This window comes from Sus scrofa, chromosome 18, assembly GCF_054392235.1.
Source record: "Sus scrofa isolate SSC_HxYL_T2T_F1_AM1 chromosome 18, Sscrofa_HxYL_maternal_Yorkshire_Landrace_v2.0, whole genome shotgun sequence".
Classification (NCBI taxonomy): Eukaryota; Metazoa; Chordata; class Mammalia; order Artiodactyla; family Suidae; genus Sus; species Sus scrofa.
The window spans coordinates 23,644,086-23,655,707 of NC_139400.1; the positions used below are offsets into that span (position 1 = coordinate 23,644,086).

At 45.2% G+C, this 11,622-nt stretch overlaps 1 pseudogene; it reads right to left on the reverse strand.

The window, feature by feature from the left end:
- Positions 1 to 7,988: 7,988 nt before the first annotated feature.
- LOC110257579 (phosphopantothenate--cysteine ligase pseudogene) lies at positions 7,989 to 8,979 on the reverse strand (annotated as a pseudogene).
- Positions 8,980 to 11,622: the final 2,643 nt, after the last annotated feature.

Here is an 11,622-nt window from a genome sequence, read left to right on the forward strand (position 1 = left end):
TGGAAGCAAACTCCTTGAAAAGAATTCCTCTGTGGACTCTCAATATATAAACTACATCAGAGCTGCTGTGGTTTAAGGGGGGGAAGAGTCTGGAAACCAAACCAGAGAGTGCTTCCGCATGCAGTCCCCAGTGGGGAGGGCCTGGAACACCCTTCCAAAGCCTTGAGATCCAACCCTTTGTTTTTTCATTTGTTTTGGGGGGGTGGGGGTTGTGGTTGTTACTGTTTTTCAATAATTATAACATTTATTTCCCACAGTTGCTGAAGTTCAGGAATTCGGGGGCGGCTTAGCTGAGTGGTTCTTGATGGGGGTTCTCTCTTGAGACTGAAGTAACCAAGGTGGTGAGACTCATCATGCTGAGGCCTGACTGAGCCTGGAGGTTCTGATTCCGAGGGTGCCCTCCGTCCCTGGCACGTCAGTCCTGGGTATTGGCAGGAGGGCTCAGGTCCTCCCTAGGTGTGCTTATCCATGAAGCTTCTGGAGGCCTCATGACACAATGGCTGACTCTCCCCAAGTGAGTGACCCAAGAGAGCACAAAGTGAGGCCGCAAGGTCTTCATTATCTTTGCTATCTAACCCCCCATCATTGCCGCCAAAGGTCAGCCTTGTTCACTGGGTCACCCTGGAAAGCGGCTTCCACAAATTGCAAAGCTAGAACTGCGTATCGTTTAGAAGGCTTTTCAGAAGTAGGGACAAACATGCAGATCATATTTCAAAAGAATAAACATTGATATTGGCATGCGCAGCCAAGCGACACTTTGCTTTTATAACAACCACCCAAATCTTTGAGGCTCAGAGAGGTAAACTGGCCAACCAAAGCTCACAGGGCAATTTAAGCGGCAGAAATGGACTCAGTATCCAGGCCTCAGGATTCTAGTCTATTGCATTACATCATAATATTATTATGATGACATCCCATTGAAAAATTATAGCACCTCACACATGTCTACCAAGTTTAATACCAGGTGATCAAGGTTAAATCAATGCCGATAGGTCACAGAGATTAGAATGTGCTCCTGATATGATGTGATGAGAATATCAATTTACCTGTGATCTTCCTCCCCTAAACTAAAAATCCTGATCTAATAATGAGAAAACAACAGAGAAATCTGTTATAATTGAGGAACACTCTACAAAATATCCAATCAGTACCAATATGCCTCAAAATGCTAAGATTATCAAAAACATAGAAAATCTGGGGGCGTTCCCCTTGCGGCTCAGTGGAAACGAATCTGACTAGCATCCATGAGGACGCAGGTTCCATCCCTGGCCTTGCTCAGTGGGTTAAGGATCTGGCGTTGCCGTGGCTGTGGTGTAGGCCAGCAGCTGTAACTCTGATTAGAACCCTAGCCTGGGAACCTCCTTATGCCACAGGTGTAGCCCTAAAAAGACCCCTGCAAAAATAAAACAAACAAACAAACAAAACAACACCATGGAAATTCTGAAAAGATGTCACAGCCAAGGAGAGTCTAAGGAGACATGATGGTTAAACTCATGGGATCTCAGGACAAGACAAAGGGCATTAGGTAAAAACTAAAATAATCAGAATAAAGTCTGGACTTCAGTTAATAATTTATCAATCTTGTTTGATAATTATGTCAAATATACCATACTAAAATAATAGGTTAACAATGGGAAACGAGGACCTCTGTACTATCTTTGAAATTTTTCTGTAAATCTAACACTATTCAAAAATAAAATGTCTAATTAAGAGAAAACTTTATGAAACACTCAAAAAGAGTTGGTTTTGGACTTCCCGTCGTGGCGCAGTGGTTAACGAATCCGACTAGGAACCATGACGTTGCGGGTTCGGTTCCTGCCCTTGCTCAGTGGGTTAACGATCCGGCGTTGCCGTGAGCTGTGGTGTAGGCTGCAGACGCGGCTCGGATCCCACGTTGCTGTGGCTCTGGCGTAGGCCGGTGGCTACAGCTCCGATCTGACCCCTAGCCTGGGAACCTCCATATGCCGCTGGAGCGGCCCAAGAAATAGCAACAACAACAAAAAAAGACAAAAGACAAAAAAAAAAAAAAAAAAAGAGTTGGTTTTCTAAACAAAACAGAACAAATCTGCTTTGACCACTCGCTTGCTTTAAAAATGTTCACATCTTGGGAATTCCCGTTGTGGAGTTGGGGGACACGAATCCAACTAGGAACCATGACGTTGCAGGTTCGATCCCTGGCCTCACTCATTGGGTTAAGGATCTGGCGTTGCCACGAGCTATGGTGTAGGCCAGCAGCTGTAGCTTGGATTCAACCCCTAGCTGGGAATCTCCACATGGTGCAAGTGTGGCCCTGAGAAGCAAAACAAAACAAAACAAAAAACTTCTTTCTTAGATCAAACAAACAGCAAGAGTACAGATTGAGGGGCATAATCACTAATTTGGAAGAACACATATTTCTTTTTTTTTTTTTTTTTTTTTTTTTTTTTTGGTCTTTTTGCTATTTCTTGGGCCGCTCCTGCGGCATATGGAGGTTCCCAGGCTAGGGGTCAGATCGGAGCTGTAGCCACCGGCCTACGCCAGAGCCACAGCAACGTGGGATCCGAGCCGCGTCTGCAGCCTACACCACAGCTCACGGCAACGCCGGATCGTTAACCCACTGAGCAAGGGCAGGAACCGAACCCGCAACGTCATGGTTCCTAGTCGGATTCGTTAACCACTGCATCACAATGGGAACTCCAGAACACATATTTCTAAGCTCATGTGGGACATTGATGAAAATCAAAGCTATGTGAGGCCAAAGCGCTGGCCTCAACAAATTTTAAAGACTTAAAATCATATAGATCATATTCCCCAGCCATAATTAAATAAAATTTTAAAGCATTAATTGACAAAACAACTTAACTAGAAGTGTCTCCCCTCCCCCAGTACACACACCATGTTTGGAAATTTTAAGACAGACATACACTCAACTCAAGGGTTATAGAAGAAAAAAAACAGCAAACGACAATTATAAATGACAATAATTATTAATTATATTCCAAACAATGTTTAATGAGTTTCATGTCTTTTTAAATTTATTTTTATTTTATTTTTATTTTTTGTCTTTTTGTCTTTTTAGGGCTGTACCCATGGCATATGGAGGTTCCCAGGCTAGGGGTTTAATCCGAGCCGTAGCTGCCATCCTGCTCCACAGCCACAGCAACACCAGATCCCATCCGAGTCTGTCACCTGCACCACAGCTCATGGCAACACCGGATCCTTAACCCACTGAGGGAGGTCAGGGACCGAACTCACAACCTTATGGTTCCTAGTCTGGTCATTTCTGCTGCACCACGACAGGAACACCCCTCGTGTATTCTTTTTAATTCTCAAAACAACCCTCTGAGGTTAGTAAAGGGCATCTCCACGGGTATCTCATGAACCTATCATGACCTATTCTCACCGTGTACGCACTGCAGCTGTATGCCTCTTCATGGATGAATTTCAAAAACAGAGTGCTGAGGCAAAAAAAAAAAAAAAAAGATAGTCATAGAAAAATAAATATATTAAGAGTCTACTTATATAAAGCTTAAAAATAGGCAACACCAAACAACATATTTTTCAGATTATTTTCCTGAAGTATAGCTGACTAACAATGTTGTGTTAATTTCTGTTGTACAGCAAAATGATATATATATTCTTTTTCCTCTTTTATTCTGGCTTATTACAAGATAGTGAATGTAGTGGCTTGTGCTATATAGCAGGACCTTGTTTATCCTTTCTAAATAATTTGCACCTGCTAATTCCCAACTCCCAATCCATCCCTCCCCCTCTCTCCTGCTTAGCAACCACAAATTTGTTCTCTATGTCTGTGAGTCTGTTTCTGTTTTATAGATAGGTTCATTTGTGTCTTATTTTAGATTCCACATATAAGCGATATTATATGTTATTCATCTTTCGCTGGCTGACTTACTTCGCTCAGTATGATAATCTCTAGGTCCATCCACGTTGCTGCAAATGGCATTACTTCATTCATTTCTATAGCTGAGTATATTCCATTGTGTGTGTCTATATATATACATACGCATATATGCTGTATCTTCTTTATCTGTTCATCTTTTGATGGATGTTTAGGTTAAACAACATATTTTTAAGGCTATAATCCCAGGTCATAAAACTATGAAGAAGAAGAACAGAATTATTTATTCAAACGTCAAGTTTGGGAGTTGCAACAGCAAAAGAAAAAACAATCCTATTAAAAAAGTGGGCAGAGGACTTGAACATTTTTCCAAAGATATACAGACGTTCAATAAGCATGTGAAAAGGTGCTCAGCATCCCAAATCATCAGGGAAACACAAATCAAAAGTACAATGAGCTATCATTTCCCACCTGTTAGAACAGCCATTAAACAAATGCTGGCAAGGATACGTGCTAAAAAGAACACTTGTGCACCATTGGTGGAAATGTAAGTTGGCATAGCCACTATGAAAACAGTATGAACATCCCTCAGAAAATTATAGAGCCACCATGCTATCCAGTGACCCCACTTTTGGGTATATATATCCCAAAGGCGATGAAATCACTACCTTAAAGAGATATTTGCATTCCCATGTTCATTGCAGTGTTATTTGTAACAGCCAAGAATGAATGCACAGCATGGGGACTGTGGTTAGCAATACTGTATCGTATACTTGAAAGTAGCTGTGAAAGTAAAGCTTCAATATTCTTACCACCGCAATGGTCGTTACCATTGCAAGGCTGAAGGGTGTGTTAACTAACCTGATTGTGGTGGATGCTTCCCAATGCCTACACCCATCAAGTCCTCCCACTGAACACCCTAAACACACCCAAGTTATGCGGTGATGACATCTCAATAAAGTTGGGGGAAAAAAGACATCTCGGGGGAAAAATGCAGACTAAAGTTAGACAAAAAAGAGGGTGGGGTTTGGGGTGAATTTTGTTCTCAGGGAGGGACATGCAAAGGGCTTCTAAGGTACCACTTACTTCTCAACCTGGATCCTAAAACACTTTTCCCCCTTTTATTTATTTATTTTCCTTTTATTTTTTGCTTTTTTAGGGCCGCACCTGTGGCATATGGAGGTTCCCAGGCTAGAAGTCGAATCGGAGCTACAGCTGCCAGCCTATACCACAGCCACAGCAACAAGGGATCTGAGCTGTGTCTGCGACCTACACCACAGATCATGGCAACGCCGGATCCTTAACCCACCGAGTGAGGCCAGGGATCAAACCCGCGTCCTCATGGATCCTAGTCGGGTTCATTAACTGCTGAGCCATGAAGGGAACTCCCTTTTTTCCCTTTTAAACGGTATACCTAGGTCTGATACACTCCCCCGCCCATCTGTGATACATTACAAATAAAAATAAATGTTTGCTGAATCAACCAGTGATCTCAGGTGCTCCTTACAATGCTCCTGAGTGGCATTGTGATTCTCATTTTACAGATGATGAACTCGAATCAAGAAAAGGTCACTGACATGCTATCTCGTCAACGGATCCACCTTCTCATTCTGTGACCTTTTGGCAGAATTGCACTGAAACTAATTTTGTGACTTTCTGCTGCCCTCTTAACGCTGGAGACAGAAAATCTAAAGTGCCCAACTGTGTGTTATTGAGCAAAAGAGGTCGGGTTCTCTTAACAGAATTATCTTTTAGAAATCAATGTTCTCTCCTACCGTCTTTGATTTTCTATGCTCTGTAGATAACATAAGCCTAGTGATAAGCAAGCTGCTGCGCAAGACTTGCAAGCCAGGAGTTGTCGCAGTGGAATTAGGGAGTGAGAGGCAGTCAAGCAAGAGACGGCAGATTTTGGAAGAGCATTCTCGAGGCATATGACCCAGGAAGGAAGAGTCGGCCTGAGCCCCAGGACAGAAATAGGACATGTTTTTGTGGAACTGGCGCACAGGGTCACAGGGGCATTGACCACAGAGGACAGACCGCCCCCCCCACCCCCTTCCCCTGGCTCAACATGGTGGGGGGCGGGCACGGAGGGCCAGCATGTGACAAGGACGAAGAAGAGTGGAGGATGGCAATAAACTTGCTCCTGGCTCATCTTCCGTGTGGTTCTGCAGCAGAGGCTCCGGGCCTGAACCTTCGCTCCAAGGAGAATTACGTGGCCTTCCCTCTTAGTCACCACGAATCAGCAGGTTTGGACAAGACCAAACTCTGGTAGGGCTCTCAGAGGTCATGTGGTCACAGCCTTCTTTGTATAGAAGGGACAAAGTGACTCCGTCAAGACAGGCCAGCTGACTGGTGAGAGAGCCAGAATTAGAACATATGTCTTTGGCTGTTTAGCCAAATGTTCTTCAATGTTCTTCTTCTACAGCTCAGCTACACCTATGTGGCCTTAGTCCAGCCATGTCACTCTGGAAACCCCAAACCCTCAACCTGCGGCCTAACCTGGACTAGAGATTAGACTGGCTTGTCATCTGGTGGGAAACCAAGGGGTTCAAACTGCCTTTGGAGGAAGCCTGGGTTTGTGCACCAGGGCCGAGGGGCCCCAAAGGTTGTCTAGGTCCCCTCTCTGCCTCCCCCACTCACCCAGAGCAAACTCCTTTTTATCTGGTTTATTTGTTGGAATTGTAAGTTTCCATTCACAGAAAAGGGCTCTGAGCTTTCAAAAAAATGTTTCAGAAGAATTAAAATCATTCCATGGAGAATCAGGCTGTATCTCTTGGGTCTCAGTTCCCCAATTTGTTTTTTTTTTTTTTTTTTTTTTTTGTCTTTTTAGGGCTGCACCTGTGGCATATGGAGGATCCCAGGCTAGGGGTCGAATCGGAGCTACAGCTGCCAGCCTACACCACAGCCACAGCAACAAGGGATCTGAGCTGTGTCTGCGACCTACACCACAGCTCATGGCAACGCTGGATCCTTAACCCGCTGAGGCCAGGGATTTGGAACCCAGCGAGTCCGTGGATACTGGTCAGGGTTGTTTCCGCTGAGCCACAACAGGAACTCCAGTTCCCAAATTTTGGTACCTTCCAGCTAGTATTCCTGGAACCTCGCTACTTGTTCAGCTCTGTGGTTCATGCTAAGGGCCACAGAGAAGGAGAACATGCCCCCCTCAGGCACGGATCTACAAGCCATTCCTGGGTTGGTCATTTGGAGGAGGGAAGTCTTTCCTTTTAAATATTATTGTTCTCTTTAACTGAAGTGTAGTTGATTTACAATGTTTCAGGTGTACGGCAAAGTGATTCAGTTATACATGTATATATATATATCTGCACATTCTTTTTCAGATTCTTTTTCATTACCGGTTATTATAAGGTGCCGAACGTAGGTCCCTGCGCTATACAGAAGGTCCTTGTTATACCGAGTCGTGTGTGTGTGTGTGTGTGTGTGTGTGTGTGTGTGTTACTCCCAAGTTCCTATTTAGCTCTCCCTCCCCCATTCCCCTTTGGTAATCACGAGTTTGTTTTCTATGTCTGGGGCAGCATTTTCTTTTTTTTTTTTTTATATAACCACTTCCCAACCTAGACATATTTAGTCATCTTTTTAATCCTCAGAATCCTCAGGACCTACCATACAGTAGGCAACAAATATCTGATCTTCAAAGCATGGCCATTTATGCATCCATAATCCTTTTTACAGTATGAAGAAGATTGATATTTAGGGCCCACATGCATATTTTGAGGAATATAATTGCCAATAAGCTCTTTTTTTTTTTTTTTTTTTAAGGGGAAAAGCAGCTTGGGTTCATTTTCAAAATCAAGATAACATTCAGGTGAGCGTGTCAGGTGGTCTGGTGATAACTGCTTTGCCTTTGTTTCTTTCTTTTTTTTTTTAAGGCCACACCCGGGGCATATGGAGGTTCCCAGGCTAGGGGTTGAATTGGAGCTACAGCTGCCAGCCTACACCGCAGCCACAGCAACTCCAGATCCAAGCTGCATCTGCCTCCTACACCACAGCTCATGGCAACACTAGATCCTTAACCCACTGAGCGAGGCCAGGGATGGAACAGGCATCCTCATGGATACTAGTAGGTTTGTTACAGCTGAGCCACAATGGGAACTCCTGTTTTCACTTTTGAATGAGTATAAAAGGACTTTTGAAAGACCCAAACACACTCATTTGCACACCACTCACAGCTTTCCCCCTTCATTTTCTCTGTCTTTCTAAAGCAAAAGATTTATTCTCGTTCTCACCATCTGTAAGAGCCCTGGTCCACTGAACAATTTTTGATCCTGTGTAACTATGGGCTTTTTGCTTCAGTTTCGTCATGTGTCAAAGCTGTATGTGGAGCCTGAAGATCATCCACTATCTTCTGTCTCGATGCCCTTTTCTACTTCTGATAACAATAACTTGGTTTCTGAGTCTTTGATGATAATAACCACAAATGACCGTGGTAAATCAAGGATATTGGCCACCACCACTTGATGTCGATCAATTTCCAAAGCACTCCGTGCACAGTCAATTACGATGGGGGGGGGGGGTGTCAGTCTCCCATTTAAATTATAAATGCTTTGGGAGCCCCGTCTTTAACCAAAAGAGAAAGTATTTTTGGCACCATCTTCCTGCCGTGGGCTCGCAGATGACTGGATCTTGTGTTCAGGCATTTCAGAGACAGGAACATAGAAATCTGACACGGCCGCAGCCCGGAAGAACATCGTGGAAGAGCCTAGCGGATTGCGCGCCCGGGCGGCAGCCAGCAGCAGGTGCAAATAATCGGCCCAAGTGGAGAACTCGACCGCCAAGCTCAGCCCCCACGTGGCTCCGCGGAGCCGCAGCGAAGCCTGGAAGTGACTTCTCTGCCTCCGGACTCGGCCAGAGCGTCGCGGAGCCGACAGCCAGGTCTGGGGCGGGAAGCGGGAGGGCGAAGGGGAGGGCAGAGCGAGCACCGTACAGGAACAGGACCCCGTAGCACCGGGCTGCCCTATGCTGAACTTGTCCAGGAAGCGCACAGACCCGGCTTCCAGGGGGACCTTGATGCCCCCAGACGTGAGTGACCAACACCACCCATCGCGAAGCGAGCCATAACCTCCGCCCAGCGCAGCAGTCCGGGCGGGTTGGGGGAACTCAGCGACCAGATCCACTGCCTCCATCCATCCCCTGGGGCAGCGTTTTCAAAAGATACCTCAGCTTGCTTCTTTCATGCCGCCTGTTCCTACCATCATCCTATTTAATTGCGTCTCATTTCTTGGATATCCTGGAGAAAGGTTGCAAAGGGATAAGGTGATAACGCCTTGGTGCCTACAACTTGCTCTCTGCCACTGTAATAGGGATGGTTTCTTTCTATGTGTGCACTGGGAGCCCAGGTTCAAAGGCTTACGGGGTGATTTCTGCACAGAGTAACAGAAGGCGGTAACTTCATCATGGTGGGATAAGCGAAGACAGAGCAGGATATCCTGAATTGATGTGTAAGACAGAGCAGGATATCCTAAGTTGATGTGCCAAAGTTGGGCATAGCCTGTGTAAACCCTGGTGGCTCCTGGGCCCACGTGGAGAACAGGTGAAAGCTTGGATAACACAGATGAGTGTAAGGAGCCAGTGAAAGTAGATTGAGAGGCCCCCTTGTGTCAAAATTCTCCCCAGGACCCAGCACCCATGCTCCCCAATTACATAGTGAAAACGCTGCAGGGTTAACATGGGGCACTTATAAACCGCTGGTCTCAGACTGATTCCTGAACTTCCAGCTTCACCATGACAGTGCTTTGGTGGTCTGGGTGGGCTTGAGCTTAGAACAGGGACTGGTCACTGTTCCAGAACTGTGGACCAAGCAAAGGGGCAGAGGGAACCTAGCTGCTCTAGTTCATTGTGTGTGTGAGCAGAGAGGATGCTTGGTTCCCACTCCCGGTTCCGTTTTCTTTTCCACCTAAACTTATATACTGTGATGTGGCATTTGCTGCACCCTGCTGGCCGCACATGAGTCAAGATGAATGATACTTGGTGACCTGTGGGAGCCTGTGTTAACTCTTCCTAAGTAGACCTTCAGAATGACAGCAATAACCACAGTACTCTGGCCAGAACTACCCGTGGAGAACTAATAAGACACATCAGACACTGAACTAAGCTTTTTCCATGCATTACCTGATTTCATCTTCAAAGTGATTTTGTGAGGTAGATATTAACATTCCCATGAAAGAGGAGAAACAGAGTCACAGGACCATTAAATGGCTTGTGCAACATGCATGCGGTAAATGGTAGGGCTTTTTGCATTCCTCCTGCCCGCCACAAATGTCTACCCAAGTCCAGGGGTTCTTTAAATGGAGAGCGCAGGAGCTCTGGAAAGAATTTAAGACATCTGTAAACTTGGACAGGGCAAAAGTTACATTCCATTATGAACATAGAAAACAAACAGAAATGGTACCTGTGGCTTTGCTACTAAAAGAAATCACAGGCGTTTTCTGTATCACGTTCACTGTTGTGTGCTTTGAAGTTATAATGGCTACTAAACCTGTCACTAGACCTCTTATTCAATCATTAATTAAAAAGCATATATAGGAGTTCCCATCCTGGCTCAGTGGTTAATGAACTCAACTGGTATCCATGAGGACGCAAGTTTGATCCCTGACCTCACCCAGTGGGTTAATGACCCGGTGTTGCTGTGAGCTGTGGTGTAGGTGGAAGATGTGGCTTGGATCCCGAGTTGCTGTGGCTGTGGCCAGCAGCTACAGCCCCAATTCAACCCCTAGCCTGGAAACCTCCATATGCTGCGGGTATGGCCCTAAACAGACAAAAGACCAAAAAAAAAGCATATGTATTACTATAGCCCAATTTGGTTTTTCCAATATTTTGATTAGCATTTTGTTCAAAATTACAGAATTTCTTTCTAATCCTGTGCATTTAATGTTATGTATTTGAAAATGCATTTAGAAAGGTGTCCAAAGGCTTCTGCGGCCTGTCCAGGGAGCCTGGCCTGAAAAATGATTAGGATCACTGCCCTTGATTCTATGCCAGGCTTTGGGCCTCCTGACCCAGATCACATAATATAGCAGTGACTAGAGCTAGGAGGGGTTGGGGTTCTTCAAATAGGATGACCATTCGATTTTTCTTCCAGGCTAAGACGCTTTGGAGTGGAAAGGGGACATCATTAACAATTACACTGCGACATGTGTAAACTGAGACATGGTCACCCCACCCAAAGAGCGTGGGTTCTGGAAATGGAGGACTTAGGTAAGAAAACGCCAGGTGGGGGAGTTCCCGTCGTGGCACAGTGGTTAACGAATCCGACTAGGAACCATGAGGTTGCAGGTTTGATCCCTGGCCTTGCTCAGTGGGTTAAGGATCCGGTGTTGCCGTGAGTTGTGGTCTAGATTGCAGACACGGCTGGGATCCTGTGTTGCTGTGGCTCTGGTGTAGGCAGGTGGCTACAGCTCCGATTTGACCCCTAGCCTGGGAACCTCCATACGCCGAGGGAACGGCCCTAGAAAAGGCAAAAAGACAAAAAAAAAAAAAAAAGGAAAACGCCAGGTGATTAAATGTAACTTACAAACCTCAACATAAACACTCACCCAATCTGTAAATATGCTGCTGATAAAACAGAAAAAAACCAAAATATCGTTAATATAAAGTATACTGACTTCAAAATAAATCATTATAGTACGTAATAATAATGGAAATGACACAAATGTACCCCTTACTGTGGACACGGCACTGTCTGTCCTAATTGGTAGGTACCATTATTAGCCCCATCTGAGAAGTGAGGAAAACGTGGCAGCCTCACACAGCTAGAAGGAGGCCGTGAT